Raw genomic sequence first — 19,760 nt, 5'->3', positions numbered from 1 at the left:
GATAGCATCGAACAGGACTGATAAAGCTATGGCCACTTGCTCTTTTTTGCTAGCGGAATTAAGATAACATAAGTACCTGCCAGTTAGGAAAATCGCTAGCTTTGTCCGTCAGATTATATCTATGTCGATTGTCATTGGTAATCTATTGCAAATTTTTCAAGATATTTGAATTTAGATATTCGCACAGCAAATAAGTGGGATTCTCAAATAAATATTTCCGATGAGAGTGTCAAGGAAATAATGTTTTGGAAACAAAATATGTTACATTTGAATAGGAGGGATATTTTTGATTCTCACAAATGTTCTAAGGTTATCTATTCCGACGCGAGCTATACAGCGTACGGTGGTTATGTCGTTGACGCAATAAATGGTATCTCACATGGAATGTGGTCGGTTGAAGAGGCACAAATGTCGTCAACATGAAGGGTATTAACTGCTGTATTCTGGGTTTAGTGTTCCTTCAAATATTTGTTGACCTATCAAAGGGTAAAATGGTTTACGTATAATCAAGATGTTGTAGCGATTGTAAAGAAAGGTTCTTGGAAAAGGAAATTACAGCATTTAGCTATGGATATTTTCAAAGTATGTTTGAGCAACAGTATTGTGTTAGAGATTGAGTGGGTACCGAGGAATGATAATGAGAGCTTACTATTTGTCCATGATAGAAGATTTTGATGATTGGAGTATATCTGACGAATTGATTGCATTTATTGTTGCATATTTTGGCATGCTCAAAATTGACTGGTTCAAATCTCATTATAATAGAAAATGTGAGAGATTCTATTCAAGATATTGGAATCCCGGATCAGAAGTTATAGATGCTTTTACTACTTCATGGTCATTTGACATAGGCTTGTTCGTGCCGCCAATATCTATTATTCCAAGAGTTCTGAATAAAATGAGAGCTGATAGGGCACGGGATGTATTGGTTGTGCCAAATTGGACGTCAGCAGTATTTTGGCCATGGTTATGCCCACATGGACAATTCACGTCTGAAATTTCGATGGTCATTAGTTTACCATAAGATAACCGGTTTTATACGCCATGTTAAAGTGTCTAGGGTATGTTCGGTAACGCAGATTTAAAATTTGGCATGCTCGCATGTTTTGTGGAATTTAAGATTTGAATTATCAATTAATTTTGATTTGGACAGAAATAACCATAGAACTGGCAGATTAAAAACATGTGTATGTCTGTATATTGACGCTTGTCAATCATGGTTATGAAGACGCTTGTCTGTATATTGACGCTTGTCAATCATGGTTATGAAAACGCTTGTCTGAATATTGACGCTTGTCAAATTTGGTCGAAAGATGCTTGTTAGAATTTTGATATTGTAAAGACGCTTCTCTTGAATATTGACGCTTGTAGATCATTGTCATAAAGATGCTTGTCAGAAAATTGACATTGTGAAGACGCTTGTCTGGATATTGACGATTGTTCAAATTTAACGTTTGAGAAACGTTTGTTAAATCAAAATTGATGTGATGAATATTTGATGTGAAAAGTATAAATGTTAAAAATATTGTGATCATTATATTTGTGTAAACAAGTTTTTGTATTTAATTTTCTTTTTTCTTTTTACATATATTTTTCAGATACACATTGATGAGATACAGGCGCTACCGGAAGTCTTGGCGGACAAGGTGGAGCTACTCCTTGACATTGCGAAAAAGCAGAGCAGGCAGTACATGTTCAAAATATGAATACGCATTCATGCGGTGGAGGAACTGGGCTTTGTGCAATCAGCTTGGGAGTGGTGAGATTCTGCCCGCGAAGGCATTTCCGGTTGCGTTGTATTTAGTGTCAATCATATATAGCGCTAAAACCCCAACACCTGCTATTTCTGCTTTTTATGGAATAAAATGGATGCATGATTTTCATGGATAAAATACTCCTACAGACTCTAAGTTAGTAAGGAACGTTTTAGAAGCAGCAAATTTTTTTTATCTTGTCGAGTAGTTAAAATAGAGCCTATTACGGTTGATATATTATTATCGATGTACAATCGTTTGTATGAGGAAATAGATGTTATGTCTCAAAGAATTAGTGATGCCAGTTTAATAGGTTATTCGGGTTTATGCGCATTTCTGAATTGTTACAATTGAAAGTGTGCGATATTATGTTTGTAATACATACATGACAGTGTTTATTGAATGCAATAAAACAGCAAGTATAGAGATGGTTCTTGGATAGTGATTGCTAAATCCGGAACTATTTTATGTCCATATGTGAATTTGCAAAGGTTTATTGATTGGACTGGTTTAAATGGTGATGATTTTTCTGTTTTGTAATTTATCTAAGACAAAGACTGGACATATACCAAGAAAGAAAAAAAATCGATGTCATACACAAGCTTGCGTGAGCAGTTTAAAGAAGCGTTTAAACCGCATGTTGAAGACAATTAGTTTTTGTTTACATTCACTGAGGTCATGAGGAGCTACTAGTGCTGCTAATCAGGGTGTAAGGGACATACTCTTTAAGAGACATGGTCGGTGGTCTAGTGACAGTGCAAAAGACGGTTACGTGAAAGATGATATTGAAGCTAGATTATTAGTTTCTAAATCACTTGGACTGTGAGATTTACACTTAGTGTTATTGAATTCTTGTCATTCATATATCATATTGCCCGAACTTTTATTTCATGCGGGAGTATGCAGGCTTATCCAATATAAAAGCTGTATTCTCATATGTGTTGTTTTCATTTGAGAAAAGACGTTCGGGTTAGAGGGAAATATAATTTTCCTAGTCTGAACAAAGTGAATTAGAGGAAAATGTATTTCCCTCGAGTAAGAAAAGTCGCCGCTAGAGGGCGTTGTATAAAGGCATATGCGGGTTGAATGCACGAGGAATTGTCATTCAGCTTGGCGATACTGACCGGTAATACATATTAATTTTCAAAAAATTTAGGTACAGGGCTATGAATGACAAGTGTTCTCATGAATATAATATATATATATATATATATATATATATATATATATATATATATATATATATATATATATATATATATATATATATATATGTGTGTGTGATTACCATGTTGCATATTTGTAAAGAACATCGAATGTATAATAATGATGTCTTTTTGTATGTTGTATAAACGGATTACGAATTGTATTGTGTCATCCGGTAGTATGCAGGCTTATCCAATATACAAGCTGTATTTCTAATATGTGTTGTTTTCATTTCAGAGAAGACGCTCGGGTTAGAGGGAATAGCTTTTAATAAACTACCGTTCACATATGGAATATTTAGAAACAATATGATAAGTATATTTAATCTTCTGCTTGAAATACAATAGTTTTTACTATATCATATTCTTAATTAAATGCTTATTTAATGGATGGCTTCGAGAAAACATACCTGCCGTAATAACATAGATGGTAAGTTACATGGTAGGTAAGTGTACATAATACATTCAATCAATTAAGATATTATCTCTGTCTATTCTCATATATTCAATCGCATTACCTGCATTCTTAAAAACTACGTTTAGAACACCTCAACTTTGAAATTGTTACTTGTTAAATCAAAAGCGGCAGTTAAATCATTTACATTATTTATATACATACATTGCACTTATATATGGAACTTTGCTAATAAATGTGAGGTTGTGTGTATAATAAAAGAAACTCACAATGGGCTGGGCTTATGAGTTTTGCATTATCTTTTTCTGATGATAACAACGAATTTTAATGTCGGATTTTTGCATTTTATGTACATTTTTGAATTTTTCATATGAAACGTTCTTCGTAAAGGATGTCAAATATAGTTTATCCCACACAAGTTGTCTTTTCATGCTTAGTACATGTAATTAGTTTTTATAGTTATTAGTTAGCGTATAAATAATCTATAAAGTATGTGCATATCATCGGGCGATGACAATGTACGTCAAAATAAAAATTCCTCAAATCGCAAAAAGAAACAGAACATTTCGTTTTATACATACATGCTTTCCCAATTAATTGTACTGTTATGTACCTTTTTATATTGTAAATAAACTATTAAGTTGCAATAGTTTAATGAAGTTTGATAATTATCGTAGTTTTTTAGTTAATACATTTCACCATGCGTAAATTTTTTTGTCTCGTTCTTCTTACGGACAACGTCAAATTATTCGCCAACAACAATTGGAACAAGTTTAAACATTTCGTATAATACATAACTGCATCAAAAAAATGTTCAAAAAGTAAAAATTGTCAATTTTAGAGTTATGTCGAATATACAATCTTTTACAATGCGGATATAATACAATAAATTCATCCTGACCACATGAATATTCAACTAAAATTCGTACCCGATTCTAAATTTAGATGATACATATCGTGATTTATTGATAGGGGGGGGGACCGCTGTAAATATTCATGGAAAGAACGGCCAATATATTTTCAAACTATTTTTTCCTCTATTCTGAAGGAAAATAATGCGAATGTTAACACAAAATTATTTATTTTGTTACCTGCTTCTCAAAATAAAAATATAAATGTTTGATGATAAAATGCAATACTACTATTATTAATATAAAGTTTCACATTCGTAATTAGCAGGTATGTAGTAGAAGAGGTTATTATTAATAAAAAATCAGTTGGAATCAAAAGATAGTCGCATTATTCTCATCAATCAATGTATGTGTCCAACAACGAGAAATACCAAGAGGCAGGAACGACCGATAAAATGCATTTACTTAAGGAAATAACACGCGAGTGAGTACATTAATGAAGAATTCAATCACCTCTTAAAACTATAAAGATGAAAATAAAATACCGGTAACATCTTATTTTTATAAATTGTCTTTGATTGCCCGCGCACTGTTTATTTTCTGATGTATCTGAAATCTGTTCACTATATTATTTATCATAACGTTCGTTTATTTAGAATGCAAAATCACTTCTTTGTTTGTATGTTCCCTTGTGTTCCAGTAATACCTGAATCCAACCCGATAACTACCGCGTTAAACTATCGGGATCATCAAGATACATTACGGTTAAAGAAAAGGAAAATACTGAGCCGATACGCATTAGTTTGAGGCTTGATTCATTATTAAACTAATTTCGAGTGACTTACGAATTGTATTAAGACAAAATGTCAACATATGTACAAAGGCGGGATGGGGCAGACACAATTGGATGTAAATCTTTTGTTTAACAGACCATCACATATGTAAGGCGTTAGGCGAGGTAGTGTTATACAAAATAAACTTAACTACAGTGATCCAATAAATGCATGTGCAGATGTTTCATGTTTGGATTCAGCGTACAGTGATGTTTAAACCATGTATGCACACAGCTTGTTAACCCGCCTTTTGTGTACACGAAGAAATCGATTCGGGCGACTTTTAAATATATATTGTTATCATTTAAAACTTAAATTGTTAGATAATTTTTAATTATTGTCTTCATTTATTTCAATCCTATATACATTCGTGTCATTATAACAATACCAAACTATCACTCTCAGGAGTTGAGTTTTTTTCAATAAAACATTGAATTACATTTATTGGGTATTTAAAAACATATTACGTACTGTATATACTATTCTAACACGGCACGTGACTTGTTTTCTATATACAAGAAAGAAAACTACTGTTGGTTATTACCCCGATATACCAACGGTTGTTTAAAGTGACGTCACTTTGATTGTCCGCGCACTGTTTATGATTGAAGACGACGTCATTTGATTTAAATTGTTGTGGTGAAATAACATTTTCGCTGAAAAGCTGAGGACGTTCCGATGCTTGTTATCAAACCACTCGGGCTACGCCCTCGTGGTTTAATTCCTACGCATCGGAACTCCATACCGTTGGTTATAACCGCAATAACCAACGGTTACCCGTCGATTATTTCTTAAACAATCTTCGTTTTTATCCAAAACTGATCCATATTTTCAAAAACATAAACTGAACGATATGTTTATGGGCCGTCCTCTGTGAAAAGGGGGTTAAATGATAGTTTTCGTTTAAAGAAAGTCTCTTCTTAGCAGCAATCCAGTTAAGGTGGAAACAGTCGTCCCTGATTAGCCGGTGCGGACTATACAGGCTAATCTGGGACCACACGTTACGCTCATGCATTAAAACCCTTTTCTCAAAGCGAGTCTCATATGTTTTATTTCCAATATATTTTGTATGCTGATACTTTAGTTGCTTATGATTATGATTATAATGCTTAAGGTGAAATTGATGGGGATGAAGATCATGATGAATCGGCATTTCCTTCGTACAGTGTCATGCAGTTCGTACAGTTTTCCTAGTGTCTCTATGTTTCGTTTAGACATATGAAAATAGTTCAAAGGATTACGAGCTTGTCAACGAAATTTTAACACGTTTGTCAATACTCTACCTTATACCTTATATGAATGCATTTACATGTAATTAATCACAAAGGAAGACTTTTATTATTACCGATGTCGGTCGATTGAACGATCTATAACAGATGTTAACATTTGTTTAAACGCGTCGTTAATACATCGCTCCACCGGTGGCAAATACTTTCATTCAGTGAAAGTGTAGGCAAAGAAAATAAAATGAAGTAGTGTTTCGTTGCACGTGAGGAATGTGGCAATTATTATGACAATTTAAAACTCGGTATTAAATCGGTCGAGCGCATAAATATGTTTCGAAACATGTTAGTTTGTATTATAATACATGCACTATAATGATCCCTAGAACAGTTTACTGAGTTTTTGTCAGTTATTTATTTTCGCCATTTTAATCACGCATATATCCGCGATAATGCTTATAAAGTGAAAGAAACTCACATCCAACAACACTCAGACGTATAAAAAGTGTAGATATGGGGATATATTTATGTCAATTTCTGATGGTTGTCGATTATATTCAGTTCATGTTCAAGTTTTTTTTAATATAGTACCCGCTTCATGATTTATGTGACTGTAATACTGTCAATAAAGCATCTTCGAAAAAACTTTTCGGAAACTGTTTGCAGTAATAGAAGCGTTCGTTGTGGTGTAATGGATATAGTGTCCGCCTAGCGAGCGAGATGTCACGGGTGTACGAGCGAACGCGAGATTGACTTCGGGTAGCTTTGGAAGCACGACATAGTTCTCGCGACATAGTTCTCACGACATAGTTCTCACGACATAGTTCTCAAGACATACTGTTGGAGAAGGCTGCTTCTTTAGTATGAGCCCCGCTCTTTGCATGTGCGTTCAGTATCGTCCCAGATTAGTCTGATAGCGGGGTTTAATGCATGTGCGTTCAGTATCGTCCCAGATTAGTCTGATAGCGGGGTTTAATGCATGTGCGTTTAGTATCGACCCAGATTAGCCTGATACCGGGGTTTAATACATGTGCGTTTACTATCGTCCCAGATTAGCCTGATACCGGGGTTTAATGCATGTGCGTTCAGTATCGTCCCAGATTAGTCTGATAGCGGGGTTTAATGCATGTGCGTTCAGTATCGTCCCAGATTAGTCTGATAGCGGGGTTTAATGCATGTGCGTTTAGTATCGTCCCAGATTAGCCTGATACCGGGGTTTAATGCATGTGCGTTTAGTATCGTCCCAGATTAGCCTGATAGCGGGGTTTAATGCATGTGCGTTTAGTATCGTCCCAGATTAGCCTGATAGCGGGGTTTAATACATGTGCGTTTACTATCGTCCCAGATGAGCCTGATAGCGGGGTTTAATGCATGTGCGTTTACTATCGTCCCAGATTAGCCTGATAGTGGGGTTTAATGCATGTGCGTCCAGTATCGTCCCAGCTTAGCCTGATAGCGGGGTTTAATACATGTGCGTTTAGTATCGTCCCAGATGAGCCTGATAGCGGGGTTTAATACATGTGCGTTCAGTATCGTCCCAGATTAGCCTGATAGCGGGGTTTAATACATGTGCGTTTACTATCGTCCCAGATAAGCCTGATACCGGGGTTTAATGCATGTGCGTTCAGTATCGTCCCAGATTAGTCTGATAGCGGGGTTTAATGCATGTGCGTTCAGTATCGTCCCAGATTAGTCTGATAGCGGGGTTTAATGCATGTGCGTTTAGTATCGTCCCAGATTAGCCTGATAGCGGGGTTTAATACATGTGCGTTTACTATCGTCCCAGATGAGTCTGATAGCGGGGTTTAATGCATGTGCTTTTACTATCGTCCCAGATTAGCCTGATAGCGGGGTTTAATGCATGTACGTCCAGTATCGTCCCAGATTAGCCTGATAGCGGGGTTTAATGCATGTGCGTTTACTATCGTCCCAGATGAGCCTGATAGCGGGGTTTAATGCATGTGCGTTTACTATCGTCCCAGATTAGCCTGATAGCGGGGTTTAATGCATGTGCGTTCAGTATCGTCCCAGATTAGCCAGATAGCGGGGTTTAATGCATGTGCGTTCAGTATCGTCCCAGATAAGCCTGATAGCGGGGTTTAATGCATGTGCGTTTACTATCGTCCCAGATTAGCCTGATAGCGGGGTTTAATGCATGTGCGTCCAGTATCGTCCAAGATTAGCCTGATAGCGGGGTTTAATGCAAGTGCGTCCAGTATCGTCCCAGATTAGCCTGATAGTGGGGTTTAATGCATGTGCGTTTAGTATCGTCCCAGATTAGCCTGATAGCGGGGTTTAATGCATGTGCGTTCAGTATCGTCCCAGATTAGCCTGATACCGGGATTTAATGCATGTGCGTTCAGTATCGTCCCAGATTAGCCTGATACCGGGTTTTAATGCATGTGCGTTCAGTATCGTCCCAGATTAGCCTGATAGCGGGGTTTAATGCATGTGCGTTCAGTATCGTCCCAGCTTAGCCTGATAGCGGGGTTTAATACATGTGCGTTTAGTATCGTCCCAGCTTAGCCTGATAGCGGGGTTTAATGCATGTGCTTCCAGTATCGTCCCAGATTAGCCTGATAGCGGGGTTTAATGCATGTGCGTTTACTATCGTCCCAGCTTAGCCTGATAGCGGGGTTTAATACATGTGCGTTTACTATCGTCCCAGATTAGCCTGATACCGGGGTTTAATGCATGTGCGTCCAGTATCGTCCCAGATTAGCCTGATAGCGGGGTTTAATGCATGTGCGTTCAGTATCGTCCCAGATTAGCCTGATAGCGGGGTTTAATGCATGTGCGTTTACTATCGTCCCAGATTAGCCTGATAGCGGGGTTTAATGCATGTGCGTCCAGTATCGTCCCAGATTAGCCTGATAGCGGGGTTTAATGCATGTGCGTTCAGTATCGTCCCAGCTTAGCCTGATCCCGGGGTTTAATGCATGTGCGTCCAGTATCGTCCCAGATTAGCCTGATAGCGGGGTTTAATGCATGTGCGTCCAGTATCGTCCCAGATTAGCCTGATAGCGGGGTTTAATGCATGTGCGTCCAGTATCGTCTCAGATTAGCCTGATACCGGTGTTTAATGCATGTGCGTCCAGTATCGTCCCAGATTAGCCTGATAGCGGGGTTTAATGCATGTGCGTTTACTATCGTCCCAGATTAGCCTGATAGCGGGGTTTAAAGCATGTGCGTCCAGTATCGTTCCAGATTAGCCTGATAGCGGGGTTTAATGCATGTGCGTCCAGTATCGTCCCAGATTAGCCTGATACCGGGGTTTAATGCATGTGCGTTTAGTATCGTCCCAGATTAGCCTGATAGCGGGGTTTAATACATGTGCGTTCAGTATCGTCCCAGATTAGCCTGATAGCGGGGTTTAATGCATGTGCGTTCAGTATCGTCCCAGATTAGTCTGATAGCGGGGTTTTATACATGTGCGTTCAGTATCGTCCCAGATTAGCCTGATAGCGGGGTTTAATGCATGTGCGTTTAATATCGTCCCAGATTAGCCTGATAGCGGGGTTTAATACATGTGCGTTCAGTATCGTCCCAGATTAGCCTGATAGCGGGGTTTAATGCATGTGCGTTCAGTATCGTCCCAGATTAGCCTGATAGCGGGGTTTAATGCATGTGCGTTCAGTATCGTCCCAGATTAGCCAGTGCAGTATGCAAAAACGCTAATCAGAGATGACAATCCCCGCTTTTAATATATTTTTCGTTTAAAGCGAGTTTCTTCTTAGCGAAAATTCAGTTAAGCCAGTGTCGTCCCCGACAAGACTGTGTGGACTCCACTGGATAATAAGGAACGAAACTTCAAGCACATGCATTTACACCCGTTTTCTTATAGCGCGGCTTCATTTTTTTGTCTTATGTGATGCGTTTTACATTTAACCAAGTAAATATTACGACATAATTCTTGGAAAAGCCATATTTTTAATACACGAAATTGTACCCGAATTCTGATAAGCGGAGAGCCTGCGTGTCACATTCACAAATAATTTTACCTGACACTGTTCTTAACATAAACTCTAAGGAATACTGGTAGTTATCTATCCGTGTCCGTCTAACACTAGACAGAGCCTCTCTTGATCGTATTAATGACTGATAAGCCGCGATAGGCAGTGTCAAATTCAACTTCATAAAAAATCGATCAAATATGTACTCGAGAAGAAGGCTGAAGCCCATTGTTAATACTCTGAGACACTTACAGATAATACAAGAACTAAACAACGCACCTATTTTCGTACCTTTGTTAAAAATACTCACATATTATGTTATTCACATACATAGATAGAATTGAACCGCCGTGTAGTAGTGAATAGTGTGTCCGCCTATTGATGGGTTGTTCAAGGGTTCGAGTTCCACTGTGGGAGCGTTCATAAGATCTCCCACAGAGACACCAAGTACTGGTTCTACCTAGGACCCAGGACTCCTTGTATGCTCCAGTAAAGCCCTGCACTTAATAGGAAGAAGAATAAGAACAAGACTAAGAAGAAGAAGTAGAAGAAGAAGAAGATGGTGATGAAGAAGAAAAAATCAAATGATAATCTAGTATAGATACACTATAGATATATACAAGTCCATTATAATTATTGTATGCACTAATACATATTTAATTTAGCCTCGTTCTGGGAAAACCGGGCTTAATGTATGCGAACAAAATTATATGCCTATACTGGATTTTCGTTTATAGGGGACTTTTTTCTAAACGTAAAATTCGATAAACGCGTCAAGTGTCGTCCCTGATAAGCATGTGCGGACTGCACAGGCTAATCTGGGACGACACTTTACGCACATGCATTAAGACTGGTTTTCTCAGAACGCGACTCATAACGTCATTCAGAAGTCGCACCAGGAAGGATAAAACATAACCCATTTGTGCCGATTGGACTCTCCCATCCTTCTAAATCGGATCAATTTATTTCCAAAATTAGGGATGTCTAGTATATTTATGTCCATACTTAGAATATTTCGTACAGAAATTCCTTTAAGCAAACTAAGCTGTTTGCCAAGGCCTTTTTCTTGACGCTAGACATAAATGGGTTAAGTTTTCGATAAGAAACAATAAGTCCTTGTTAATATACTTGTAAATAATTTACAACATTTATAAAATAAACCTGCTGAAACGTTTCTCCCCCCCCCCCCAAAAAAAAAAAAAAACAACAACAAGAAAACGGATCAGTATTTTTAATTCAAATATACATAATAAACTACAATTTAAAATATCGGTAGATTGCCCTGTTTACTTTTCAACGGCAGATTTATAGCAATGGTAAGTGTATTTACATGTAGTGTGTTTATTTAGCCATAAAATATGACCCGTGGCTAATACATGCATCAATGCGCCAGTCAAAGTTACAACCTGCTCAGGTATACGACGATTTTTATGTTTTAAAAAGTTAGGGTTGAAAAAGCAGCGCATTTCATAATTCATAGTCCGCAAGTGTTTTTTTTTTGTGTCTTTGGAAAACAAATGACATTGTTAATTATTAGTTAGTAACCGAATTCGCAATAACATGAAGACAAAGTAAATATTTATCGGTACCCTTTTCGATGATGAAGATAATGATGATAATGGTGGTGATGATGATGATGATAATGGTGCTGCTGAAGCGGATAGCTCTATTTATAAAATACAAGACCATAGGCGAGTTGCATTATATAAATATTATATATGTAGAAAGCATTATATTCTCTAATATGATTTAAATTAATAAATTAATTGTATAGATGTCTATTAAATACTTTTGTTTATGATACGTTTCCCAAAATAAACCTGTTCACCTTTCCCGACAGAATATTTGCAATTTCAACGAGACCGCGTTTACAATTAAAGTAGCTGTCAATGCGCTGTTTTTTCATCCGCAACCGCAATTATGCTAATTTAACGATGAAGTATATAAACACATGACAGAATTCTTGACACATCAGGTCTAATGCTACTTTAAACAATAAGTCACACGAAAACATACGAGCTTCGCTCTGGAAAAAATTGCTTAATGGTAAAGTGTTGTCCAAGATAAGCCTGCGAAGTTCGCACAGGCTAATCAGGGACGACACACGCTTGTATGTTTTTTTTTGTTTAAAGAAAGTCTCTTCTTAGCAAAAATCCAGTTTAGGTGGAAAGTTTTGTTTCTGATTAGCCTGTGTGGACTGCACAGGCTAATCAGGGATGACAATTTAGGCACCTGCATTTAACACCCTTTTCAAGGAGCGAGACTCATATGTTATATTATATCTAAAAAAGATAAGTTTCTTACCTGTTGCTGAGCCATAACTGCACACGAACACTGAAAAATCAAAATGCACAATGCATCCAAAGATCGGGACGCGCTCAGTTGTATTACTATGAAAACCTTTATCAGACCATATAATACCATAACTTTCACAAATTACCATTATATTAACGTCACGTAAACCTTTGAAGTAGATCTTGCATTTTTTACATTCAACTATAACGCAAAATCATCATACAATTATGAACAGCTTACACTAGACTGACTCGCATGTCCAAAAATTGCTAGTGCGATGGGTATCAAAGGTAAAGTCATAATAACGTTGCATCGTTAAACCTCGCATCCGAAACAGCGAGTTCAATCCTGATATATCCCAGCCGAGCGCATATTTAAAATTCGTACATTTATAAAAATGACATTAACACCGATCCGGTTACAATCCAGTCTAAATATCACACAGCTTTCGTAAACCGAAGAGATAATGGTTGTTTCTTCTTGATACACGTTAGCCTTTGTTAAATTATTTCGAATTTCCCACAGGAAAGTATCTTCCTTCAAAAATGAATTAAACCGGCTAATCGTTTTATAAATTCGATGCACAGAAACGTATATAATTCGCCAATTACTGCACAGGTGTACAGCGAAAGTTGATTTCGACCTCCGAACGCAAAGTTTACATTTGATACTCTATTATATTATAGTTTCGATGCTCCATTTACTTCACTTATATACCGCACACAGTAACAGATACCGGTAAACTATTTTAATGATTTTTAGGTAGACTACGAAGGTACATTAAGACCAGCAACAAAAGTAAATGTGTCCGAAAGGTTGACGGCTCTTACAGATTGTAATTGCTAAATCTTGTGTGACTGTCTTTTGAAGTGATTTTTTTACATAAGAAAACTTTTAGCAATGTTTTACCGCATTGCTTAACATCGGACTACTTTGTATGTCGTTTTAGTAAAAAAGGTATTCGCATAGAGATGGCCCACCACTATTCATTACAAAGGAAGCAAACTAGTATTCGCTTTCGTAATTTTTTTTATTATATTTATTTTGTTTAACCCATTTATGCATAGCGTCTAGAAAAAAGGCCTTGGAAAACAGCGTAAACCCAGATGAGACGCCGCATGATGCGGCGTCTCATCAGGGTCTGCGCTGTTTGCTTAAAGAAATTTTTGTAAGAAATATTCTAAATATAGAAATATATATACTAGACATCCCTAATTTTGGAAATAAATTGATCCAATTTAGAAGGATGGCTGAGTCCACTAGGCATAAATGGGTTAAACGGGTTTACCTTATCTATAACATTTTTATTGGTGAAACGCAGGAACGATTTTTTTCATGTACTTCGCAATTTGCCTACGATGGACAAGTGCGTTGTCTGTTCTCTTTTCAAATATTAAATAGTATGCATTGTATTCAGCATCAGTGAGTGACTCTTGACCGACTCATGCAGGATCACGGTCAGTTCTCATGTCTTTTAAAAACTTTATGCTGAGTCCGATATTTAAACCAAAGCCAAAAGAGGTGTGTGTGTGTGTGTGTTTTTCACTAATGTCTTAAAACATTTTGTTCGCATGTATTTTTTTCCCAATCAACTAAAGGTATTTATTTGAAATGCCAATATCTTTGAATATGTATTTTTCATTTAAATATGTAAACATTGGCGTGATACATATGTATAATATTCAAATAATAAATGAATTTATATAGCACAATGATCTAGTGCATCAAATATAGTACAAATAACTTTGCGCTGAAATGTGACCGTGAACTCAACCGTGAATATACAGCAAAGATGACGGTCGGCATGGTAACATATGGCGTGTTGGGTAAAAGAAAATAGACACCCGTTCATGCCATATATATATGCATGGAAATTGTTATTTCTATTAGATTTTTAAAAAGTCTTCCAATTATGCTTTTCTAAAAAACATGACATTATAGAATGTGCGCAAAAAAGCAAACACTATTTATTGCAGTGTGATGTATAGAAATGAAGAGGTAATAATTAAACGCGTTTCATTATTCACATCGTTGTTTTTACATTTTGACAGATGTTGAAATGAATATTCAAAATGCCAGCGATAAGGAGAATACACATTTCTACCAACACGACAGACCCTAGTTTTGTGTGTCGACCCTACACTTTTTTTCAAATCCACGTTGAATATTTGCTCACTTTTGCTACACTAAATCATATATAATAAATAAATTAGCAATTGCATATTAAGTGAGAATGTTTTGCAAATATATTTTAGTATTTCTGTCATTCAACAAAAGGTGTTAACCCATTTATGCCTAGCGTCTACAAAAAAAAGCCTTGGCAAACAGCGTAGACCCAGATGAGACGCCGCATGATGTGGCGTCTCATCAGGTTCTGCGCTGCTTGCTTAAAGGCATTTCTGTAAGAAATATTCTAAATATAGAAATAGTATACTAGACATCTCTAATTTTGGAAATAAATTGATCCAATTTAGAAGGATGGCAGAGTCCACTAGGCATTAATGGGTTAATGGCGTGTGTGTCATAAAATGTAAATGAAATAATTTGGCCGACTTACATACCACATTTTTTTTATGTTAGTTGCTACCAAAAACATGTTTGTTTGGCCTTCCTACCGCCGTAGTGTCCAAATAGTTAAGTCACAAACATTCGACGAATCGTTTTGTATAGGAAGACGCCACACGAAAGTTATTTACTTATTCATGTCACCAAATCCCTTACAGCGGTTACCTCCCCTAGGTGTACACGGTTACCTCACCTATATGAACATGGTTACTTCCCCTATTGGTTCTCTGTACACTTTATTTTAAAATAACCACTCAGGGTCGGCGTCCCATTCTTTCACATACAATATATGCCATCATACGAAAATCCTTCGAGATCCGGGCCCGTATTCACCAACAATTCTGTACTTGAGAATAAAGAATAAAGAAAATTCTTTATTCTTGACTTTTCTAAGAACGTTCTTAGGTCGATTCTTTATCGGTATTCACCAATGCTATTTTTAGCGTTCTTTACTAAGAATTATTTGTTATTGATGTAAGCGCCCTTGGTACCCGGCATTTTCGGTAACGCATATAAAACTCGGAACCGTTTACGTGTCTTCTGTCACAACATACAAGATGGCGGACAACAACGCTAACGTTGCTATCAATGCTACTAGTAGAAATCGTTGGGCCGAACAGGAGGAAACTGTTATAGCCAACGAAATAATTAAGAACTATGATGTCCTGTTCGGCCCAATGACCGGTTGTGGCGCACTTAAAATTGGAGAGGTTCGAAGGAGAGGCTGGGAAGCCGTGGCAAATGTTCTAGACTGGTTTGTACTTTTGGTGTTATCAATTGTCCAAATTTTGGAAATTCTAGCTGAAGGAATATTTGTACAGTTAATTCATTATTTTGTTTTTAATTATTGATTATAATAAAATTGTTAATTTGTGCAATGTTAAATATTATGTGACATAAATATAAAAAGCAGTATCGTAAAAGTACCTCTTCTCGAACCTCACCTCTTTTCGAACCCTTCATTTATTTACATGTTCCACTTTGGACTAAACTCCGGTGACATCGCCCTTCAATTAACGTATGCTTCACCTTTCTGTGAACTTGCATTTGGCCTAATGCAGAATGTATCATACAAAACATCAAATAGATACAGTGATAAAAATTACTGAATTTAAAATAGTGTATAAATCATTTGATTAAAAAAAAATCACATCAAAAAATTGTTGGTCCTAACTGCGTATGTTGTTTATGCAATAACGACGACAATGTCCCCACAAAAATGAAGTGCAACTGAATGATTTCCCTTGGATAAATGTTCTCAGTCAAGGTCATTTAGACAAACACAAATCTGGCACTCACCAGCAATGGACTGAAATCTGGATTTTAGAGTTTTGCACTCTTCCCTGTCAGGAAACCGTACGTAACGGCGAGCTAGTCGAGCTATTGCTCGTCCAACTCGTCGGCAGCATCTTGATACGGATGGCTGACTGACTCGAACAGTGTCTCCTACGACGAGTTGGAAGGATCCAGTCGCCATGGCACGAAGAAATATGCACAGCTGCTGGATCGGCAGGAGAGGAGAATTCCTCAGCGTTCCAAAGTTCAGAGAATCGGCGACCAGATTTAATAAGGTCAGTATAGTTGCCGGAATAAATCGGTATCTCCTATAAACCTCTATTTCCGACAAACCGTCTAGATTTTTTCTGTCAAACAATCTTCTACGCGGGACATTTTCGACGTTTTCAAACAAGATATTGGCGTAACGCATAACGCGAACGGCCATCTTGGAAGCTTAAAGAATTATTCTAAGAATGCCCCGAAGCATTCTTAGAATTTTAAAGAAAATTCTTTATTCTTAAGAATTTTCTTTAGCAAAATGAGTTCGTGAATAAGACTTCAGAATTTTTTCTTAGACTTAAGAATGTTCTTTATTTTCAAGTCTAAGAATTGCTAAAGAATTGTTGGTGAATACGGGCCCTGGAATGATTTTTTTTCAAGTATTATATTATGAAAAGTAGTATCATTTCCATGTGTATTTTTAAAAATTGTCACTGCTGTGTATACTTTTAGGTTAATAATAAGAAATAAATTACCTACATTAACAAAGTAAAAATAACAACCGGAAACTTTTGTACCACGTGTCTCGGCTATCACCACGTGGTTGGTAATAATGGCAGGGATTTGATCGAGCTATGCTGGTTCCAGTAAAATCAAGTACTACTACTACTACTACAACTACTTCTACTACTACAACTACTACTACTACTACTACTACTACTATTATTATTACTACTACTACTACTACTACTACTACTACTACTACTACTACTACTACTACTACTACTACTACTACTACTACTACTACTACTACTACTACTACTACTTTTATTACTACTACTAGTACTACTACTACTACTACTACTTCTACTACTACTACTACTACTACTACTACTACTTCTACTACTACTACTACTACTACTACTACTGCTACTGCTACTTCTACTACTACTACTACTACTACTACTACTACTACTACTACTACTACTACTACTACTACTACTACTACTACTACTACTACTACTACTAAAACTGCTACTACTAAAACTGCCACTACTACTATTACTACTACTTCTACTACTACTACTACTACTACTACTACTACTACTACTACTACTACTACAACTACTACTACTACTACTACTACTACTAATACTACTACTACTACTACTACTACTTCTACTACCACTACTTCTACTACGACTCCTACTACTGCTACTAATACTTCTACTACTGCTACTACTACTTCTACTACTACTACTACTCCTTCTACTACTATTACTACTACTTCTACTACTACTACTACTACTGCTACTACTACTACTACTACTACTACTCTACTACTACTACTACTACTACTACTACTACTACTTCTACTACTACTACTACTACTACTACTACTACTACTACTACTACTACTACTACTACTACTACTACTACTACTACTACCACTACTAAATCTACTGTTACTACTACTACTACTACTACTACTTCTACTACTACTAGTTCTGCATTTTAGATGGTCGCTTTAGCGACTGTCTAAAGTGCTAAGTGTAAAATTCATGTCGGTACGGCCTAGCTACTAGGAGCCCAATTCCCGCTTACTACGCGTATCCGCGCAAGAAAGAGTTGTATATTTTATGCAACAGGTTTGAGTTCTCCAATTATGTTTATTCACAAATGGAAACATTATATTAATATCGTGTTAAATGCAATTGTTTTGAATTGTGTTTTATAGAAAAGAATAAATAAGCAATGGTCGTATTGTACGTGTCGCGGGGGAGATTGTTTATGAATGATTAACTAGTACACTTTCTGCTGCGTCTGCGTGACGTAGTATATTCGCTCATCTCATTCATAAATCTGAGGCTGGCGATAAACAAAGGGGAGTCCGGGTGAGAATAACGCACTAGTATAAGGTTCGCTTGTGTATATTCACAGGTCTCAATTAAAAATACGTTGACCACGAGTTCAACAATTATTACAGGGATACGAGAGACAACATAAAAAAATGTTTCATTATCGCTGAAACCGAATATCAAAGGGATCTTTTCACGGTTTGGTAAATTAAAAAAAAAAAGTTGTTTCAGATTCGCAAATTTTCGTTTTAGTTATAATATTTGTGAGGAAACAGTATTACTGACCATTTACCATAGTCCAATATAGTCATGATATGTATCTTGTGACGATTTGAAAACCTTAACATTATAAAGCGTTGCAACGCGAAACGATTGCATAATTTGGAGAGTTCTGTTGTTGTCGTTTAAATTTACGAAACTACGAAGATCGCTTATATAAGGTATAAAATACTTAGATTGTGTATATCCGGCGGAATAGCCGAGAGGGCTAATGCGTTTTTACTTCAGACTAACTCCATGACTCCGGGGGTCACTGGTTTGAGCCCTGGTACCGGCTATTTTTTGTTGCTTTTTTTATTTTATTCTTGATTTTTTTACTGGAGCTTTTAAGACCCAATGTTAACATTTATCAATATAAAGTATTTAATGACAAACTTCAAAATATGCCAAAATCTGTGAAAAGGCCCCTTTAAAAAACATTTGAATATAACAAGAATATTCTCTAAAAAATGTAGTCTTGCTGTTTTGAAATAAGGTTTGGAATTTTGGTTTCTAAATAACTTAATTCAAAACAAAAGTTTAATTATAGTGTTTTTTACTTGTTCGTCGCATATTTACCGCATTATAATGTGTGTTATAATAGGCAAACCATATACTAGTAAAATTCAACCTGCCTTCGCACATAGAAGGAATAGGTCAATTAGGTTCTGCGTTTCCTTTGCTTACTTCAGTTAGAGGTCAATTCTTTACGTAATAGCAATCACAAGGCCCCGGCTTCAACGGAATTGCGGAGCGTTCTTACATAATAAAAGTCGTAGTCGCATGGTATTTGCGTTTAGCGTCCTATTTCGTCACGTGGTTCTTTTTCGCGGGTGTTTTGGCATTCATGATATGAGGCTATTAATAGATGCGCCTGTCGATAAACAAAGGAAAGTCCACAGGCAATAACAACGCAATAGGTTACTTTCTCACTTACAACTCAATGACGAGTACAGGTCGTAAATTGAGGCTATTAATAGATTCGGGAAAAAGTTGACGCTTATTTATATTCTCAATTTATAAAACGTTGAACATAAGTTCAACAATAACTT

The 19,760-nt window shown here is 36.6% G+C and overlaps 1 protein-coding gene across 3 annotated transcripts in view; it reads right to left on the bottom strand.

Moving 5' to 3' along the window:
• The window catches only part of LOC127841501 (uncharacterized), a 62,671-nt gene that overhangs the window by 15,080 nt on the left and 27,831 nt on the right, over window positions 1-19,760 (bottom strand). For all 3 annotated transcript variants that reach the window (XR_008031041.1, XM_052370370.1, XM_052370371.1), the window contains one exon: window positions 12,539-12,568. The gene's annotated coding sequence lies outside the window, so the exon portion shown is untranslated. The remainder of the gene's footprint in view (window positions 1-12,538; window positions 12,569-19,760) is intronic.

Source organism: Dreissena polymorpha, chromosome 8, assembly GCF_020536995.1.
Source record: "Dreissena polymorpha isolate Duluth1 chromosome 8, UMN_Dpol_1.0, whole genome shotgun sequence".
Lineage (NCBI taxonomy): Eukaryota > Metazoa > Mollusca > Bivalvia > Myida > Dreissenidae > Dreissena > Dreissena polymorpha.
This window is presented reverse-complemented; position numbering and strand designations above follow the sequence as displayed.